The sequence below is a fragment of the Heliangelus exortis genome, chromosome 16, assembly GCF_036169615.1.
Source record: "Heliangelus exortis chromosome 16, bHelExo1.hap1, whole genome shotgun sequence".
Taxonomy (NCBI): Eukaryota; Metazoa; Chordata; class Aves; order Apodiformes; family Trochilidae; genus Heliangelus; species Heliangelus exortis.
In genome coordinates this window covers 7,084,391-7,106,182 of record NC_092437.1, presented here as the reverse complement: position 1 = coordinate 7,106,182, position 21,792 = coordinate 7,084,391, and the positions used below count along the sequence as shown (strand labels likewise).

At 39.6% G+C, this 21,792-nt stretch overlaps 2 long non-coding RNA genes across 3 annotated transcripts in view; both read right to left on the bottom strand.

Annotated features, from left to right (window-relative positions):
• Positions 1-1,473: 1,473 nt before the first annotated feature.
• Positions 1,474-10,952, bottom strand: LOC139803609 (uncharacterized). The gene is made up of 3 exons (XR_011729066.1): positions 10,685-10,952; positions 9,951-10,163; positions 1,474-1,576 (listed from the first exon to the last, which is right to left on the bottom strand). It is a non-coding gene; the product is annotated as an uncharacterized lncRNA (long non-coding RNA).
• Positions 10,953-19,265: 8,313 nt separating this feature from the next.
• Positions 19,266-21,792, bottom strand: part of LOC139803605 (uncharacterized) — a 35,149-nt gene continuing 32,622 nt past the window's right edge. For both annotated transcript variants that reach the window (XR_011729065.1, XR_011729064.1), the window contains exons 4-5: positions 21,224-21,306; positions 19,266-19,900 (exon numbers count right to left, since the gene is read on the bottom strand). This is a non-coding gene — a long non-coding RNA (uncharacterized lncRNA). The remainder of the gene's footprint in view (positions 19,901-21,223; positions 21,307-21,792) is intronic.

Below are 21,792 nucleotides of genomic sequence, written 5' to 3'. Positions count from 1 at the left end.
ATTTTATGAAATGAGCTAAGTAGCAAACAGGAACCATATGTGACTTCCAAAAAAATATTTACAGACCCTTGTATGTATTACAGTAAACTGGAAGATCTTTGTTGCTTGGTATTATATGAGGGTACACAATTTGTTATGTGGTCCCTTACAGCAGCTACACCCTCTGAATGGAAAATGACTGATTCTATAACCTTCAGGAAAGTGCAGGGAAGGGAATAATGTGATCCAGCTATATTACATTTAAATTAGTCCTAACAATTAGGTACCACAAAAACTTAAATGCAGCAGAAGTAGAAAGGGAACCTTTTCACCTCTTACTCTGAGATTTTATGTAGTCTTCAATGCTGGCCTTAACATTTTTTGTGGGCTGCAGCCCCTCTGCAAAACTTGCACTGCTTATTCATTATTATTTATTTTTGCTTCTCCTTCTACTCCTTTCCAGCCAAGAAGTTAATAAGCAGTTCAGAAAGTTATTTTTAAAAATTCCAGCAAGCACATGTTTATCTCAAAATCACTGTCAGCTCCTGTGGTGAAAAAAATTTCAGGTTGTGTCATTAGCACATCATAAGATTTCACTGGAGTTGCTTCCATAGGGAGGGTGATTCAAAGCTCCAGAGCAGAAAGGCAAATACACAGTGAAAATTTTTCCAAAGAATTCTCTGCTGGCACTGGTGATGGACAGAGATTGCAATGGGAGAGATACTGGGCAGGGATTAGAGAGAGAACTACCAGACTGCTGTACCAATGTGTACAGTTAATGTGCTCCTCATTCTCAAACTATTTTCACTGACTTTATCAACTTCTACTTTCTTAGGAAAAGAACTTCCATGCTTTCCATAAAAATGGAAATATGCTAGTGATCCACTTGAGATGAAGGCTTTAACAGCAGAAAAATGCAATTTTGTTTCTCAATCTGATCCTTAAGCCACCTTTACACTGGTTCAACTTCTGCCTGACAATAGGCAATGTTGGAACTGAAGTCAGACTGGCCAAAGCTTTGCACTTTGTTGCCAGCTGTTCTTGTGGCTCTGCATAACTCTGAATTATCTGACCCTCTTATGATGACCACTCATGCCACAAGGACAACCCAACACTAGCAGACTCTAGATCCATAATTTTCCTCACATGTTTCGTGGTATCAGCGAAATCAGGATTTTGCCCTACATTTGTTGTGACAAGACTTAGAATAATGAAACTCATGTGGAGATATCTGATCTAGATTTAAACTAATTAATCCAGGTAATGACTGCAGCAGAGCTGCAGCATCTACATGGGGTATCCATTACATACACATAGAATTACCCATCAGTACCTGATAGGTTTGGTTACAAACTGGGGTGTATAAGTTCACACAGGTTCTGACTGCATATTTGAAAGAAGCACAGACATGCACCTAACACTCAGCCAGGCTTTCCAGAACCTGCTGATACATTTGAAAGTCTTGCAAAATACATCAAAGGACTGACTTTACCTTTCCAGCATACATCTCTTTCTGTGCCAAATGCGAAGCTCCTTCAATGCTCACTTCTTTATTTTTCACCATGTTCATAATTTTGAGGATTTTTTCCTGGCTTAACTGGAAAAAAAGCACCAATCAAATATTTTCAGAGACTCTTTTTTCATCTGACTATTGAGGATATAGAGTGCTTGTGACAGTTACAACTATGATATCTGCCATAAAATTACAATTTCATTCTTATTTTATGTTCTATCGACAACCTGCCCAGCAAATATCATCTTCCTTTGAAACTTGGTGAGAGTCCACAAGATATCAAATATACAGGGGCTTTTACAATTTTTAGAAGATGGAGTGGTAATATCTGGAGATAGAATTGCCAGGAAGAAATCTTTTTTAGTTAGAAACTCTGGCAAGTGAAAACATCAATTTTGCATGCTTTCCTCTGTCTTACCTTTAAAGGAAAGCACAGAGGCAACATGAAAGCAGAATCAGGACCATTTGAAATTTTTAGGGCAAAGGGGGAAAAAATGGTGTTGGTACCAGCAGGTAGAGCTGTCGTGTGAATTTACCTAAATAGATTAGCAAACCAGCATTCCACTTCCCCTTTCTTTTACCAGAAACTGAGGTTCCACTGTCAATAAGCTTACACATAAATTTATGTCACGTCTAAGTGAATCGTGTGGGGATTGCAATGCCAAAAAGGAGTCATGCAAGGAAAAAATGCAAGTGGAGTCACCAGGGTCTGAGAACTACAGCCACTCACACTGTTGGTAAATCTCTTACACAGACTTTGTAGAAGGAACAAACAACTTTTGTTTGAAACAGACCAAAGTTCCCCTATGCAATATCCATTTCTCAACAGCAGCAGAACTGGGAATAGGGAGGAAATTCTACCACCAGAGCTCAGGAACTTGTGATTTTGTTATCCAGTAGCTTAGTTTGCTGCAGTACAGAATGTATCCTACCCCCCCAGAGAATGACCTCACCACCAGGAGATGGTATTACAGTAACAGTTTTCTTCCAAATCCTCCTTTTCAAACTTGGGCAAAGAGCCCTCCCCAGGAGCATTGCCCAAGTTGTGCAGGAGCAAGGGGAAGGGCAGGAGAGCTGCTGGGATATGAAAATCTTCAGAACAAGGGGGTTCAAACCATCAGTATTGCAAGCAAACCTGAATTCAGCTGCCCCAAGGATGAGGCACCAAGATCTGGAGTGGGTTTAGCTCTTCTTGTTTAGCTAATGTCAGCTACCCCTAGAGAGCCAGGCCTGCTGCCCAAGAGGGGAAGGGTGGATAGAAATCAGGACCCCAAGGAGCCACCAGTTTTGCCACCCCAGCCCCATGATTGCTGCCCCAAGCAGCAGCCACCAAGCTGTTTCCCAGCCCCATGAGGAATGCAGAGCAGGCAGCAGATGCTTTGCCACTCCAGCACCTTCCTGTTCCAGCCCAGCTCTTTGCTTCACCCGTGCCTACAGCTCTCCACAGATAAATGCTGCTAAAAAAGCCACCAGTGCAGCTTTGCAGCAGAACAAAATCCTCTCCACCCATCAAAGCACCACAGACAGTCACCTGGCACAAGCAGCATCAAAATAACCACACCACAGGTGTCAGGAACCAGCAAATCCACACATTTCTCCTCTTTTTCCAAGCCACACTACACCAAACACACTTTAGCCCACCAGATTTCCAACATCCCAACCAGTTTCTGATCAACAGGCACATTGTAGGTTTTTCACAGCCCACAAATAAAACTGGGAGTAAAAGAAGAAGAAATATTTTCATTTTAAAGCCTTGGAATTTTCAATGCTAATATAAAGGTAACTTATTGCATAGCTCCCAGCTGCAAATAACAATGTGAACAGTGAGGGAAGAATGAAAGTAGTCTGATAATTCATTCACACTTGCTGAGGCACAGAAGGTTCCTACAATGACCTCCACATATTTGAATTTTAAATGGCCATATATTTACACCACACATACACTGTATACTATTAGATCTTAACAAGATAATTCCCCTCTGAACAGGCTCTGTGTAAGGAAACGAGAATATGGATATATTTGAATTGAACAATATCATTTCCTTAAGGCTAAGCTCTGCCAGCTTTAAAGTGCAAGATCTTATTTATATAGGATAGCAGTTCTTGACAGGGAGCTGGATAGTATTTTTGCAACTATTAGGCCCTTTTGTATGGCTTTTGCAGCAGGATGATGCTAAAATAAAGATAGCAAGATAAAGATGTCAAAGGCACAGTCTGATTAACATAATCATGGGAAGTATTTATTTTCTTTGCTTTTTGTAACTCAATGAACAAACTCAGTTCTCATTCAAATCTCATGGTGTCCAGCTAGACAATATATTGTGCACATCTGCAGGGATGCTTCCTAAGGCTGACCAAGAAAACAAGTTTCAGCTTGAAAAATATGAGGCTTTGAATATTATTTTTTTTCTAGGATATAGGTGATTTGGTTCACCATCCCTGTTCTCATGCAAGCAGGCTCCATGCTCTGCAGATACCCAAGCAGTGGGTGTTTTAAGGTCTGTCCTTCTGGCCAAATATCCCACCAAGGTTCAAGAAACCTTGCCACATTATCTCTACTAAAACCAAGACACTTCCTTCTAATTCACTTTCCTTTTTTGCATTGCTGAAAATTTTCAGAAGAGTTTGGTCTTCTTACTTTTTACAAAAAAAAAAAAAAAAAAAAAAAAAAATTACAGAAGTGAATGTGAATGAATTCTTAGATTTGTGTGGTATTCAGCTCTTCATTCTGCTTATCTTCTCCAGTCTCCTTTAGACTAGAATGAAATTCTGCCCGAGACTTGAAAACAGCAGGGAACATCTCTTAATCTGCTTAATAATGTATGAAGAAAAATGCTTGCAAAAGATATGCAAATCATTCTGTATACTGAAAATTCAGTAAGGTTAGTTAATAACTTAGACATTTGACAGTTAAGGCCTTCCCCTGGGAGCACACAAAAGGCAGTGTTTAGTACAGGTTATTTTTAACTGTACCCTCTTGTTTTCATGTCTCGATTAACTCCCTTTCTCTCTGCACATCTATAAGCAGGTGGGAAACAGTTCAAAGGAAAAGAGAGGCAAAAAAAGGCACTTTTCAGCTTATGAGAACTATCAAAATCATTTGTCAGAAGTCTGTCTGGCTCCCTTAGGTTTTTGTCAGCCACACATTAGCATGATATTTTTACTTACAAGCAAGACTTGAGTAACATGTCCTGACCTTTATTTTGTATCTGTGGGGCTTTACTCTCAGCACATCACAGTCTTTGTAATGTTCATTCTTGTGGGGTTTTTTTGTTGCATTTTTTTCTTAAAAAGAAACCATTTTTCCCATGATATCCAATGAAATGCCAGTAAGTCAGATCATTTTATATTGTCTAATAAAAAGTGACTGGTGCAATGAAACAGAATGCTTTTATACCAGGCTGGATAACAAAACTTGAAAAAAATTAAATGCTTGTATTATAAAGCATATTAAGGAACTACATGAGATTATGTCAATAATGAATTCATTTACCTACCAGGTTAAGAAGATTGCTTAAAACAGGTATAATTTTCAACACCCACACAAAATTCATTATAGCCATGTAAGTGATTTGAAAGAAAAAAAAAATGTTCACAATTGAAGGAAGAACATTGGGCTCCAGGCATTCTCTATAGAGCCATTACTCTACAGGGTGAGGTTTTCATATTTTGGGCCTAGACATAGTATAAAATGTGTTTATCTCTGAGATAGGAGATTTATTAATTATTTTTTGGGCAGCTGCCAACACAGTGCTCCACATGATGCCATCCAGGGCTTTCTGCCTCTCTCCATTTACCCAGCACTGTCACACAGGAGGCCCTAAGACTTTTGGAAGGTTTTACATGTAGTCTCCATATTGTGCAAATATTACTCCAACTCCAGAAAGGTCTCCAGACCTTCTGAGCATCAACCAAGAATGAGAGGTTAAAGCCATGTCATCTGAGTCATTTAAAGTTGATTGAAGAAAGCAGTGGAAGGCATGCAGAACAGGTCAAGGATAAGACAGGCTGACCTCTTCTTCTCTCTCTTCTTTCTGACTCTCATTCTCTACCAGAGAAATTCCCCAATCAACCACAGGATTGCTGTGACTCCTCTGGAGTCACTGGAAGATGTGTCTGACAACTCCATCTCTCCATTACATGCAGAGGAATTTGAGCTTCATGGCTTTTGCTCAGCTTACTCTTATTCTCTGGACCATCCTACCTGAAACAGAATAATATGACAGCAATCTAATGCAAGAAGACACCTGGAATGTGTGCATGTACATTCATACAGCAAGAAATCTGGCTGGCAGTCAGCTGTGCAGGTGATCCCAATAATTACAAATAATGCCAGGATTCAGTGAGACATCATCTCAGCCTTACTTAGGTGAGGTTCAGAGCTCGTATGCACTGAGCTCTATCATTTCCTCTGACAGGAAAACCAAGTCGTGCAGAAATCCTGCTGCCTGTACAAATGAGGAGAAATTTTTATTCATATCTAGTCAAGCTTTTCTCTGTTAAGCATTCCTTACACTTGTCCTTACTAAACATTAACAGTGTTAAAAATTCTCATCTGCTTGCTGCAGGGAGCAAGAGACAAAGCATCTCCTGGCTGCCACGGGACCCAGAAGGGAAGGTTGGATGGAGAGGGATTCTTCCTCACTCTCTACACAGCAGCATCTCCCTTTTAGTACTGCTGGGATCAGTGCTCCAAGGGACAAGGGGGAGCAATCCAGGAGGGAAAAGTAGTGCCTGCATAATCCTTCACAGACATCACATGAATTTCTGGGCATAAATGTGACTGACATTTATGTCAGTCACAAAATCATATACTGTTTTAACATACATACCTCACATTTTTTTAATCCAAAATGAATGAAAATATGACTCTATGTGGGAGTCCAATTTATTAATACATTTTTTTAATAACAGAAGACTTTGTTTCATATCCAGAACAGCAGGATAAAGATTGATGGGGATTTTCTGTTGACTTGGTGCCTTTCAGCTACAGTGCACAACATTTTCTGCAAAGCAGGTACAGTGCAGAAGCTTAAAAATTGGTTCCAGAGCATAATGCATAGATGGACCTGTGATAAAATTTCAAGCAGCAACTTCTTTTTCCAAGCTGTGCTTTTAAAGAAAACACCTTCGTTTTTCTTTCTCTTTAAGTCAGAGCCAGAACCCTTACAATATTTTGCTGAACTCTGCAGCACACTGAACATGTTGTTTAAGTGATTTTAAAGATAGTGGACACAAGCTGGGTTGTCTTAAAAGTTGTAGTCTGCTGCTATCAACTCTCATCTCCTCATGTAGTCACTTCTAGCAGGCTTGAACTTGGCCCAAAGTGTATTGAGTGCTCCCATATATTTACAGGAGAATGGCTGTCTTCTAAGATAGGGGTATCTGAAAAGCCTGGTAATTTATATGAAATATCAACATATATGACTGATGTAATAATTTTATGTGGCATTGCCATCTTTTGTAGCCAGTCATAGAGGTAGACTAATATTTGTCAAACAGAGATGCTATTTATCAAATAAATTATCCATCTGTAATAATGTTTCACATTATTTGTTCAGATCTATATCTGGCTGAATAATATCTGCCAACATTTATTCAAAGAAGAAGGTATTCATCAAGCAGTAGCTTGATTTCCTTGAAAACAATGGTAATTCTGCCAGTTTCAGCAGGAGATGGAGGAGCCTGGAGGTATTTTATTATAATTTATTTTCTTGCTGATAAAAAGGCTTAGAGTGATTAAGTACAGTAAGAAAAACCCTCAGACATAGTCTCAAAAATATTTAGGAACTAAAAATCCAGATTGGTGCCTAGTGACATCTATAGCACAGCACACAGTATGAACGAGTCAACCTACTCCCAGTTTTGAAAATATTACCACATTGAGGAATTTCAAAGCCTAAACATTTCCTAAACTCCCCTCTGAAAACCTGACAATTTGTAGGTCTCACATGAGGCAAATACTTCAGTTTCCCTTGATCACCACTTAACAGGCCAGCATGTTCTCAGCAGGACCTTCCTGCTCTAACAGCACTTGAAACTTGTCAAGAAACAACACTTGGAAAGTAATTACCAGAGTTTCACTGTGAAAACTCAAAGAATAAATCGAGTGGTGCTGCAGAGGAGGCTGACTTTGCTTTGTACTATTTGGTGTTTATATTAATGATCTGGTGATGGACTAGAGATCTTGTTTATTAAATTTGCAGACTTTGACACAAAGGTGGAAAGAACTGCAAGCAGGTTGCAAGGGGGAAGAATCAAATTCAAAACGAGTTTGACAAATGAGAAAAGCAATAACATATGATTCAGCAAGTGGAAAAAAAGTATTTTGACAAAGTTCAGCAGGAATTACCAGCTTCACAAGGGCTGGCTGAGGAACATATTTCTTCAGAAAAAGACCCAGAAGTTATAGCAGCTTACAAAGTGACACAAGTTGAAAATGTCATGCTGTTGCAATAAAAGTGAATATCCTGCTGGGAGATTACAGACAGCAGTGTAGTCTGCAAAACACAAGTAATCATTTCAGTACTCAGCACCAATAAAGACTTCTGCTTGAATAGTGTGTGAAGTTCTCTGCTTCTCCAGAAAAGAGCTGGTCATGGAGTCCAGATCAGGACAATGAGACTAATCAAAGCTTTGGAAAAACACAACTCACAAGGAAAAAATATATATATCAGTCACCTAAGAAAGATGGCCTTTAACAAGATGTCTATTGAAAATTGCATGGGAAAGCCATGGGATAAAGTACTTTAAAGTCATTGATTAAAGTGAAAGAGGGTGGAAAAGTAAAAGAGCTGACAACTGATCTACCTTGCACCCTGATCTTACAAGCTCTCAGAAGACTTAGATAAAAAGACTCAGGAAGCCTTAGACAAGTTTTAAAAGGAGTTCAAAAAAAAGTTTAAGACATTTTTTCGTGTGAAATTCAGCTTTGCAAATATTTTTGTGCTCGTACAATCTGATGCTTTATTGCAGGCTTTAGGGAGTGAGAGAAAGGGAAATGTGGCACCATCTCATTACAATTTCCTGTTTTCTAACTCTCATACATGTTATGTATGAGCCCTTTCTGGTAGGAACCATTTGGTTATCTCCACATCTGTGCTGCCCCTGCCCTCCCCAACAGTACCTCAAGTAAGAAATAAAAGCAATGGTTCATAGGCTACAGTTCATACCTGTGTGTCAGCATCAAGCTATAAAGACATGGACTGTAGACAGAAGAGAAAGGGAAAACACTTCCAGACTGGATTTGTGCCTTATCAACAGCTTCTCCAAATAGATCCCACACCTCAGCATGTCCTTATCATGCATAGTGCCAGGTGAGACCTGCATTTTTACAGTACTTCAGGTACTATTACTTTAGGTGAAGTAATTAATATCTGTCAAGTTAAATGACTCTCTTTTGATCACCTGTTACACTGCTCTCACAAAATCTTTCAAGGCCAAGGAGGCTGATGTTGTATGGAGGTAACCAAAGGCAGCAATTTGTCCTCTGCCCTTCTTCCTCTTTGACAAACCACAAGGATATGAAGGCTTAACCCTGGTTTAAGAAATTGTGTGTTGGGCTTGTCTAGGACCTTGCATAGAAAATCCTTTCAATGAATGTCTCATACTTCTCTGTGAGACAGGGGAATCATGCACACAGGGCTGGATTCTGACCAGTTCTCACATTCTGCCCCAAGCACACAGCATTTTGCTGCCCAGGACTGACACAGACCTCCCCCCCACACCTTCTCAGCCTACACATAACACGATCATTTTTTCTCCTTATGGCTTTTTACTCCAGAAAATCTCAGCCAATACATGCTATGCACTATCCCTTAGAGGGGAGTTTTCCACTGCTTAATTCTCCAGATAACAAACTTCCCAGGGTGCAGGTATTGAAACAAGCAGAATGCCACAATGACTGCATCCAGCAGGCACACTCAGGCAAATGCAGTAGTGCTGCCAGCTGATAGATGTCCAAGTCTAGTATATCAATTACTTCAAAATCTGTTATGATTATTTAAAAAAAAAAAAACCAAAAAACCCCAAAAACTAAACAAACCTGTATTTGCCTAAAATATAACCCCCCCTTTTGTTTTTCTATTCCAATTACCTTATGGAAATTTTTTGCTCAGATAACATACAGCATTAATAAATCCTCTCTAACATAGCAGTAGAAAGATGGATTTTCTCTTTTTATCCTTTTCTTTGTATCAGAAAAACTTCACATATTTCAACTTTCTTAGGAATAAAGCAGTGAAAAAGATTATTTTGTGCACATCTTCTGCAAACACTTTCTGATATATTAGACCGGTCTGAGCTCATATCACATAATAATCAATTACATTAAAAAAACTACTGCAAATTCCTTGCCAATGAAATACAAAGTCATTTTCAGTTTCTGATACTCCATCTCTTCAGTTCCACAGACACCAAACAGCACTGCCACACAAGCTATAACAATTTCTGACTTTACCTGTGACAAATTGTCTTGTGTTCTCCTATTATCCATGTCTGTGAAAATTCTATTTGTTTCATCAGTGTCCCATAGGGTTGCAAACTCTTGTTTATTCATGAACCACACCTGCTTTCCCACAGCACAGTTCCTGCTCTCTCTGCTTCTCTCTCTCCTTATGAACTCTTGCAGCCAATGGCTTTTATTAAATTTTACTTCCTTTTATGTTGAGAACTGAAAGAAACAATAATACTTTGCTTGCTTATGGCAGACAAAATAAAGTAGAAGTTGTTTGCTTTTCCTGAACTCATATTTATGTTCCAGTGATGTCCTGAAATTACTGAGCCATGAATGCTGAAACTATGATTTATTACTGTACACTGGATCTATCTGAACCTATGTTAGGTACCAAAACAAATTTCATACTCAATGTAACAAACGTAACAAAGTTTGCCTAAGAAATTACAAATACAGCGCTCAATTTTAACAGCAATATTTTTATGCACAGCAGCAATCTTTAAGTTATGTCTTCAAACTCCAACATGAATATGTGCATATTGGATGAAAGCACAAAGGCACCTGCAGGTTACTGTACAAGATTCCTGGAAAGATAAACAGCGTTTTAAATTCTGCTTTTATTGTCTGTATCTGAGGAGAGAATCAAGTGATTAGAAAAGGCAATAAACACTAAGGTATTCTTGATGTCTAACCCTGGCTCTGAAAAAAATTGCACAGCAGAGACAGTGAAAATTTACCTCTGTTTCCCCATATAGATGCGATGAGTTCTATTATGACACAAAAACATATTGAAATTGAAGTTCTGAATTGACATGGTTGCAAGGCAGACTCTTCATATTTTGAAATTTCTTCTCCAAATTGAGGCAAAAAGAAAAAAAACCAAAAACCATTAAGTACCTCCTGCCAAATGAAATTTTTCAAAAACAACAGGAATTGAAACTTTTTGTTTGCATGACAGATCTCCTTCCGCCACTAGACTTGAAGCAATTTTTTAATATAAGCAACACAGGGAGAGGAAGTTGAGAAGTTGGGTGAGGAAGTGTGAATGGACACAAGTTCAAGGCTCCCTGCCCCAGCCACACTCACCCATGCCTACAAATCCCATCTGCTCTTTCATCTGACATATGGACCTTTTCCTGAGGAGCTCAGCTAATTTGTATGGGAGAGCTCAGCCAAAAGACAGCACTGCAAAAGTAAAAAGAAAGTGTAAATTCAGGCTGGAAGCCAGAAACAAGGTGTGGAGAACAACATGGTGCACTCGACCAACACATTCACCTTGCAGGCAGATCTTCAACATGCAGAGATCTGAAGCATGGACTGAGAGCCAAACAGGATTCACCAGCTTCAGGGGCAAGAGCCTTGAAGATCACACTTGCTAAACACTGTAGATGGTCCCAAGAAAGATCCTAACAGCACGTGTGGGAGGAGGATTAGGAATGAGATCTCCCGTGATTATTTAAGACAATACAAATTAAAAGGAAGGTAGCTACATGGTAATGTAAACAGATTTAATCATTTGAACTTATTAAAAAATAAACCCTGTTCTTCAAAAACAAGTTACCTTAACAAAGACCAAGAATGCAAAAGGTCCTGGTTAAATCCAGATCTTCTAAAGAAATATTTATTTCCTTCAGTGCTCTCAGTTCTGACTGCTCTATGTCCAGTGATGGAAATTTTTCACTAAATTGCAGGAAGAAATCATGGGAAACATGCTTCTTTGGCAGCTAACCTAAGTAACTTGATTAAAATAAAATAGCAACCGATTCATTTAGAATCAAATTCCTAGTATTGGCTTATAACCCCTTAAAGTCCTCAGTCCTTCAGGAACTTTGATTTTCTTCTTAAAGTAAAGAATCCCAAGGAACTTCTTTTTATAATGTGATCACAGCACCACAGAACATTTCTGAATGAGAAAATGACAGGTTTCTTTTATAAAGGTTCTGCAGAGACAATCTTTTCCTCTCCACTGCATGCTGAACAGCACCTTCTGCAAGGTGACAAAGTCTGTGAGGAAGCAGTTAAGCAGAAGGGAGCTCAATTGCTACTTTTAGAGCAAACATTTTCAATTAATTTGAAGTTGTTAATTACACCTGCCCTTAATAAAGGCTCAGGTGTAATTTTCTTTCTTTCATCCCAGTTAATCGATTCAAACCTACACCAGAATGATGTGCTGCACATGGGAAAATTCACTACTTAAATAAACTGCTCTTCAGGAAAGATGAGAAGCATGGGGGAAAGGGCTTTGAACCAATGTGGAAGAAAAAGAACACTTTGTGAGTTCTCTGACTGATGCCCAAGGTTAATGTGTTGAACCAGCAATGTAGATTTCACTTCAGAATAACATGAACAACTCTGACAATAGGGTAAAAGACAGTGTCAAAAATTACTTTGTAACCACATTTCCCACTTTGTTAGTGGTAAAAAAATTTTAAAATATTTTTAAAAAATTGAAAAAAGAAGAAGAAAAAAAGATTTACTAACAGAGATTTAGAACAAAAAAAGATTTACTAACAGATTTAGAACAGCTTTTTCCAAGCTTCCTTCACTTCTGTATCTAACAGATATCTGTATCTAGGTGTGAAACTCAGTTTCATAATCTGCATTATTTCATTTTTATTCTTCACCAGAAACCTCACAGTGACTTCACATGCCAGAAATCAGAGATTTCCCTACCTGCTTTTTAAAATGCTACATCCCCAGAAGTTTTCCAATAGCATTTTGTGGATAACCCTATATGAACTCATCATTTTGTGCTTTTTGTGGGAACTAAAAAAAAAAAAAAAAAAAGCCTATAACAAGGATGTTTCTAATCGACTTGAAATGTTTGTTTAATGGGCAAAAGTCAAAAAATGTATCTCTCTTTTTTCTTTCATTAAAGAATATTCCTAAACATTTTTACACCCAAGGAAATTACTTCATAAAATAATTCCTTTCAGGATAAAAATTTGATGTTTGAACTAAATCGTTATTTTTAATAAATAAATAAAGGCACTACCTTCACAGGAACATTTTTTCCTCTCTCCAAGCACAAACATTTCAGCAGAGCTGGAACGCTCTCACAAAATATTTTAAAGCTGAAAAACAAAACCTTTCAGTGAAAACTTGTTTCACCTCAAAATTACTGCCTAAACCTATTTTATAAATGTGCTCTCTCTTGTTTTCTGTGCAGTGGTGCTGGAAAAGAGAGGAAGTCAGAGCTCATAATGACTCCACCACTTGTAATGTGGGGTTTGACCTACTACAACAGGAAGAATACCAAAGGTACTAGCAGAAAGGGATGTGCCAAGAAAAAAAGAATTGGAGGAAAAAGATGAGTAACTGAAGAGAGAACAGTTCATTTTTCCAATTGAAAGAGGAAGAAAAGAAGAAAAGGCTGAAAGGAGCAGAAGGGGTAGAGTATCTGCTCCAAAGGAAGCACACAGCAATTGTGTCATTTCTTAGACAAGATTAATGGCTACATCAAGGAATGAACTGAGATACTGGATAAAAAACATCCTGACATTAAGGGTTGCACAATAAAGGGCTTACGTGTAGTGCTCTGAAACCGAGAGACTGTACCTTGAGCTGCAAACATGAATGGGAAAGCCAGTGCCTTCAGCCCAGCCTGGGTCTCCACAGTGAGGAAGCTGAGAGGTGGCAGGTTGAGAGAGATTCCTAGGGGCATAGGAGACCAGCAGAAAAATAACCAACCTGTTAGGATGCTGGGCTTGCACCTTACATTAAAGGTTTGCAGCAATTAACTGGATGAGCACTGTCATTCAGTCCTGGCTGTCTGTCCGTCCATCTGTCCCTCTATCCATTTTTCCTCCTACATGCTTACTCCTCCCACCACAGAAATGTCATGATTTGGGGGCTTCCAACAATTTTCTACCAGCTGCTGTTTTAAAGCTACCAGTTTGGCAACCCTGGAAGACTGATCCCCTCCATTTTCTATGTGAACTGCCCTGCTGAGCCCATGGTTGAGACCCCCTCAGACAGACCCTCTGAGCCTCCTTTGAAGTCAGTGATGCCAAGAAGTAGAGCTGCAAATCACTGCCAGGATGAGGGAGGAGTGGTTAGCCTGTTCCTTCTCACACCTGAAGCAATTAGTTGTCCTACATGCACCTTTATTTTTAAAGGGACAGAGAATATTTGGGGCAATATTGCAGACATTATTTAAGTTTTCAGGATGAGTAGAGCCCCTTCTTTCCCTCCCCTGGAATGACTGCTGAGAGCAGCAGAAGGCCACTGATGAATATTTCAAGGCCTGAGGTAGTACAGGTATCACATAGATCTTTACAGTGCAAAAAAAGAAAGAAGGGCTCCCTGTGCCTTGCATTTATGAATGGCTCATTCTTCCCCACTCTACTTTCAAAGTCCCAGGAAGGCAGCATGGAAATCCCCAGCAGAGATGAGCCAAGTATCCCAGTACCCAGCTGGTACCAGAGAGAAGCTGCTTCCCTGCCAGGAGGTGAAGGTCACTTTTTACTGTCTCTGCCAACATTAAAAAAGAGTTGGTCTGGACCTGTTTGCTAACCACGTGCTCCTGCCCTTGGGGATGTTTGCAGTAGGACTGCACTGCACGGACTGAGCCATAACCAAGTCATCATATGTTGACTCCCTGTAAAGAGCAAAGCAAAAGTCTCTAGGAAAGTTGCCAGGATTCAGGTGTCACCCTGCACAGGAGCTCTGCACCCCAGAGGCACAACAGTGACACAAACAGCAACAGTGGTCAGTCACAGGGCAGGACTGGATACAAGGAAATAAAAGTATGTACCAAGAGGCAAAAGAGAACTTGCAAGCAAGAGAAACTGCAGGAGGGGATTTTTTTTTCTGCTTCCATGGGTAGAGGTGAACACACCATGCTGAAACTGGCATTTCCCTCAACAGTCTTTGAATTCAGTGAAGATACTTGGCTCAGTGAAGCAAAGAAGCAGCATCAAAACAAAGACCCTTAGCAATACAAAAGAGAAAATTATTAAAATAAATCACCTAAATCACCTAAATATCAAGTCTGATTTTTAATGAAACCAAAACTCCAGTATTTTGAAGCAAAGGAAATCTTGGGTGCTGAACTCCACCCTCCCTCTTCATTTCATGTGATAGATGGCATCACTGTGCCAACAAGTTGGGGACAAAACTGGGAAAAAAACAACCAAACACATTAGAAAGAAACCCTGTCTCAGGGGATTTGCCTTTTCTATTTCCCTCATGAATATCTAGCACAGAAACTGATAGCACTGAAAATCTTGGGTATTTCTATTTGACCTAATTTTGATCCTAGTTTTAAGCAACAAAAATATTCATGCACAACAGATTGTGCATGATCCCCTGTGCATTAACTGCAAGAGAGGGAAACAAAAAAAAAAAAAAAAAAAAGGGAAAAAAAAAAAAAAAAAAGAGGGGGTGGCAAATAGAAGTTGAATAATTTAAAATTAAAATTTCTGACAAGAGGTTGAGTCTGTGAAACCAAAATTCAGGTCAAGAGTGACATCTAGTGATGCTCAGTACACAATCCTCACACAAATTCTGCCAGTTTTTGCAATATTCTCATCCATAAATCCTTCCCCAAGAACATTTTAGCTTCCTTTATGTCTCTGCAAGTTTCTTATTAAAGCATGAAAAGAAATCATATATTTCAATATGAAAAATAAGCAGTTTGTGTTCAGATATTCCTGTCAAAATAAGCCTTTTACATACAAAATCAGCCTTTCCTGGCAGGTCTAGAGAGAATACACTCCAGATCTGAGCATGCCAGAATGTAACAATGTCATCTGATTTTATTATGTAGTTTGCAGCTCTGATTTTGAAATAAAACCCATGGGAGAGAGGAGAAAGCTGGAAGGGATGATGTGTCTTAGCCAAGACTGTTGGCATGGCCATATGTCCAACCCCAGAGGACATTTGGGTGCCTGGGGGACTCTCAGCCTGCAAGGAAACACCTGAGTTGTGCAGTGAAAGCCCAGAACTGCCACAGAGGTTGGACATGTGACAAATTTAAACATTTTCCATATGTTTCACCAGAAATACCTGAAATACCTGAAAATAAATATTTTTCCTGTGAAATGAGGGATTTGAATTTTTTCAGGTAATTTGGGTTAATGAATGAATAGTGGGAGAATCGAGAAAAGAAAAAGGAAGAAAAAAAGCAAGGAAATAGAAGGCAGAGATACTTCTGTTCATTAAATGAAGTAGGTACAAGTTGTGTAATTGACAAAGGTGTCACTTTTGGGCTTCTTTTAAAAAAGCAAATATTCTTTTATAAAGCTTTTTCAAACAAAATACATTCTGAAAAGCATAGTGACATTTTGTTACATAAATAAAACTAATCAATAAACAGCAAGAGAACTATTAGTTGTTCCTTGGTGAACTGGTAATGCACAAACTACTTACTTGCTGAATTTTGAGCAACTAAATGTTTCCAGCAGTCTCCTGCTTTTGATAGTAGCTCATTGTCAGCATCAAGAAAAGCAACAACCCACACGTTTCTAAAAATAATGGTTCTGCATCTACTTGAGCAGTTTCCTTGGAACTTCCCACTGTGTGCAAAAAACATTAATGAAGGAAATGTCAGTGCCAGTCCCCTGTGGGTACCCAGGTCCTTCTGGGGGCTCTGCTGTGTGGAAAAGAGGGGACCTGCCCTCCCAGCTGGCTGCTCAGCCACAGGGGATGATGACACCAATGCCAAACCCTGAGGAGAGAGAGAGGACCACAACTGCCCCATCCCCCCAGTGGCCACAGCATTCACTGTCCCCTCTGCTTCCCACAGCCTGGAGGAGCCATGAGGGCACAAAGCCAAAACAATTTGCCTTGGAAGCAGTGATCTAACCCAGACAGGGACAACAGTGTAAAATTGTGATGAAGTAACACAAACCCAAGCAATGCTTACTATGATAATTTCCTCTCAAGTTTAGCTAAAGCTTTACAGCCTTTAGCAAGCACTGATCACAACGGCTTGCACCACAGCCTGCACTTTACTGTCAAGAAAGCTTTCTGAAGTTGGTGACATTGCACAGATTCATGGTTTAGCTCATTTTTCAGCTGCCTACAAAATATTTCATGCAAAAAGCTCACCCTCTGAATGTCACTGGGGATCTTGCCTGGTTAATACTGATATGGTGCACTCTGAAGTTAAGCAAAACTCCATATTATTCCAAGTTAAAAAATAAGTGACAGCTCTATATATTTACTCCTCTGTGACACAAGATGGCACCAGACACTATCTTAGTTTCAGACTACTGAAAAAGTGGAGCATCAAAGCAGTTTAAAATTGAAGAGCCATGTATAGCAGTTTAAATGGGATTAGTCAGAACATGAAGGACTCTCCTGGAATTGTGTCCTGGATGCCCACCAGCTCATGGCTGAAGTACATTCAGTAAATGCTGAAAGGTTTGAAACAGCAAGGAATTGGCTATGAAAGGAAAAAGAGAACTAATGCAGTCCTGGCTCTCCAAGGGCAAGAGGCAGATCACTAAATGTAGTGCATTTAGGGGTTGGTGTTCTCCATACTCCAGAATGGCCTTTTCATCCTTGAAAGAGCTCTAGAGCAAAAGGATGCCTCATCTCCTGCAGCCTCCTTTTAAAACTTCAGTCCTTTCATTAATCAAAACACACAGTTTGTTTCTGGGAGAAGCAAATACGAAAAAAAGAAGGCAGCTGCCTCTCTACCTCCCCCCACCCCAAATTCTGGCCACTACAACCTGTGCCAGGACAGCTGCAACACAGTCACCTCCTCTGTTTTCAGTCTTGGTCAGCAAAAGACAGAGCATAAAGCAAAGGAAAGCAAAAGGCTTCTACACCCAACTGCTTTGTCTAATGTAGTGACACTGTTGTCCATCTGTGCTGGACACACAGCAAACCCCATTGCAGTCTTCAGACAGAAGTGTTGCAAACACAATGAGCAAACATCCACTTAAATCCTCACCCTTCTTTACACAGGCAATAGTGTGATTTAAGCTCAAGCAAGTTGGAAAGTTTAGTAAGCACATTTGCAAGCACAAATTGTGCCTCTTCTTTTCTGAAGAGGGAGCTATGACACATCACTGAACTGGGTAAATGCATGCTAGATTCCTAGATGCTGGCTTTAAAAATGATTGACAAAATTGGTGCTTGAGTGAGGAATTGCATTGAAATAAAACTCACCTTTACGCAGCTTCTTTTGGAACAGGCTCTGAAAAAGCATCTTCAAGAAAAGAGGCCTGGAGGCACAGTCCTGGGCAGCAGCAGCAGCAGAAAACTTAAATGGGCTAAATGGAGACCCTGCCCTGTCAATTTTCCCTTCAGGAAGTATTCATCATTATCCTCTATTTTACAATGTAGGGAGCACTCAGCTGTACTCTCCTGTATTTTTAGCCACAGCTGTTATTTAGAAACCTTAACTACCAATGCTTGCCAGTGAAAAGAGCTTTCTGAAATTCCAGCCTCTGTGTCACTGAGTTTTCATCACCAAGCTATTTGCTGGGTGTTGGAAAGAGCAAGTGGAAGTCTGCAGATCTTAATGGTGTTCAGTCCTCACTTCTCACTGAGGATGGAAAATTAAGGAAGAGATTTCAAGAAAAATACCTGCTCGGTTCCAGAGGAGAAACAGGAAGCTCAGGCACAGAGATGGAATGAGCTTACTTCTCTGCCTTTCTCAGTCAGGGGGAAAGTAGAATTTCAGTGGTGACCAGTGATAGGACAAGGGGTAATGGGTGTAAATTGGAGCATAGGAGGTTCAAGTTGAATATCAGAAAAAATTTTTTTACTGTAAGGGTGACGGAGCCCTGGAACAGGCTGCCCAGGGGGGTTGTGGAGTCTCCTTCACTGGAGACATTCAAAACCCACCTGGACACGTTCCTAGGGGATGTACTCTAGGGGGCCCTGCTCTGGCAGGGGGGGTTGGACTAGATGATCTTTCGAGGTCCCTTCCAACCCCTAGGATTCTATGATTCTATGATCTGGAAAAAGAAGCATTTTGTGATTAAGATGCAGGAATGAGGTACCCTGACACTGAACTTCATATCTCCCCTGCAAAAGGGTAAAAGCAGTATTTTATTCCACTTCTTGCTCTGACATTTAATTAGCCAGCACAGGAACAATAACCCACTAGGCAGGAGGATGTATTTATAGCAGTGACAGATCTCTGGACACCCTGTTAGCACATGGTGTCTCTCCAAACAGCCCACACAAACCTTCCAAGCTGGTATTGCCAGGAGGTGAAAAGGCAGCACCTTTTTCTTTATATGAAAATCCTTAGGAATATTAAACCCAGATGTTGTTAATAGATGGTGTTTAGACAAGTTTTTAATGTTTATATATAAAAATCAATTAATAACAACCATTCAGAAGACAAAGGGAACAATCAAGCTTGGAAGTGAGTAGAGTCAAGGGAAGCAGGAGGGGTCTGAAGGTTCATTCTGCCCCTCTGCAAGAGTCTGTTGGATGCTGGGACAATATCCTTCAGGTGACTATGAACAAGGAAGCTCCTGAGGTCAGGCTTCATTGCCTCAGGGTTCTGTGTCCCTTTTCAGGCACCTGTGTCCTCCAAGGCTCTGGCCTAGAAGAACAAGGTTACAAAACATTTTGAGAGGTTTCTAAGCAGTCAGCAAAAGTATCCTTGGTGAATTCAGCTCAAATTTAATTATTTCTGCCATCAGAAGCTGTGTAACACGAGATAGATGTGATCTTTTCATGACAATACTTTTCCTCATCATGACAATATTCAGTACAAGCTCAATACAATCACCTCTAAAACTTACCAATGTCTTAAGTCTTACATCTGTCTTTAGTGCTAGGAATCATGCAAGTCAGCAAGGTTGTATTACTAGGTTTGAAAGGCCAAATGCACCCACTGCTCAGCACCAGCACCACAGGACAATGAGATTTATGAAGACAAGGACTTCCAGGGAGATTAGGAAGATACTCCAAGGATTCCTGGCACTGATGAAGCTGAATAGAAAAATCCATCTGGCTCAATCACGTCTGCTTGTCTTTCACTGTAAATGAGAGGACAAAACTGATACTGAATATTATTAGTGTGAAGCACTTGAAATTCCTTGAATATGACAAAGCACCTGCAGGTGCTGGTAAGTGTTTTGCAATCAGGTTTGTTTTGTCTCCTTTTACCCTTGTATGGGAAGAAAAATTGTGTATAATGTCCAAAAGTTGGATCTGTTGAAGTTAACCTGTTAACTGGATGAAAATACAGAAATACTCATCTAAAAGCCACCTCACTGCAATCACTGCTACATATTCCTTTTCCTCACTAATCAGAAAGGTTGGCAGGCCACCTCTTCCTTTGCAGTACTGGTGCTTTTTGCCCCAGCTGGTTTAAAGAAAATTCAGTAAAAATTCATCCTAAATGAAGCAAACTGCTAGTGCTCTGCTTCAACAGGATTTCAGTTCATGAATCAGGTGAGGATCTACTCTTGCAGTCTGAAAATCTCTTCCATAATTCTGGTACAAATGTGCAACTTCTACTGACCTCAGCTGATGCTGGATTCTTTCTTGCCTCAAATGACAGTGAGCATCAGACTATAAAATGAAGTTATTAGCTGTGGCAATTACTATGAAGGATATAAACCACAGCTTCTTGGAAGAGCACAGTTGAAATCTTTCCAATATTGCATCTGATATCTAACATTGCAAGAGTTCAGCAGTCTCTGATTCTGACAGTATTAAAAATGCTCTTAGATGTTACTCTGAGACATTCAAGAAAATACACAGCATTTTAGTAGACAGCACTTATTCAGCTCAGTGTTTAAAGCAGTGGCTTGGTGTGTTCTGTTTGCCAAATTCTTATGAGGCTCCTACTTAAAAAAAGCCCAAACCACACTCCCACTATTTATTGTGACTAGTGGTATCTTCATGAGTTCAGATAAAAATACCAGTTTCTTTCTTGAACTAAGAAAATACTCAAGAGGTTCATGATCAACAGACCTCTGGAAAAGAAGATCTGAAGTTCAGTTTATCACATTTGTGAATGCAAATATTTGACTCTATTATAAAAAATTAAAAGTCCACTAAAGCTGCTCTTCAAGTAATTCTGTATGTCAGAAAAGAGCCAGGTATCCATCTTGAAGTGCCAGGTGATGAATTCAAGCACATGTTTACAGATATTTCCAAATCAAAGTCTGTAAGGTAATAGGCACTCAAAAAATGTGCACAGAATTCAAAATTGATGTACTTTGCCTTTACTTTGCCAAAATAAAGTATTTGATCTGCTAAATCCTTTCCTAAAAAAGATCAGAATTGAGGAGAGGTCTCCAAGGGTATTTTACTATTTTGTCTACTCAGAACTTCAGGAGAGTAGTAATTACCTGCTGCTTGGGAGCAATGGGTGCAACCATTTGTTTATTATCTTCTATCTTCCTTTAAAATTTCCAACTTAATCTGTAACAAACTATTGTTGAAAAAGAGTGAAAGTAAAGTAAGATTATATGCATTTATCAGCCATTATCATTTTTTATTTTATGGCAAGTGTTAAAATTTTTCACTCAACAACCTCACAAGGCAAGTCTCTCCAAAAAACCTTCATTATCCACTGAGCAGTAGATGATACTTTCTTTCTAACCTTCCCTGAAGATTAAAAAGCTTAGTTAGGGAAGAAAAGGGTCAAAACCACAGAGATTTCTTATCGCTTATCTGATTATTACAGATATCATTGTCTAACTGAATAAAGCTTGTGCCACAGTTTCCCCTCCATCTGCGAGGAAAAATACAGCTCCAAGATCTGGGGCTGGAAGTCGAAAGAATAAACTATGAGAATAAGATTATATAATTGTCAGTGATAACTAAGAAAGCAGGAGATTGACCTTAATGCTGAAACAGATGCTTTCCCTTCCTTTTGCACCTATTGTTTGACCTAGGGCCCCAGCTGCTGTCTGAC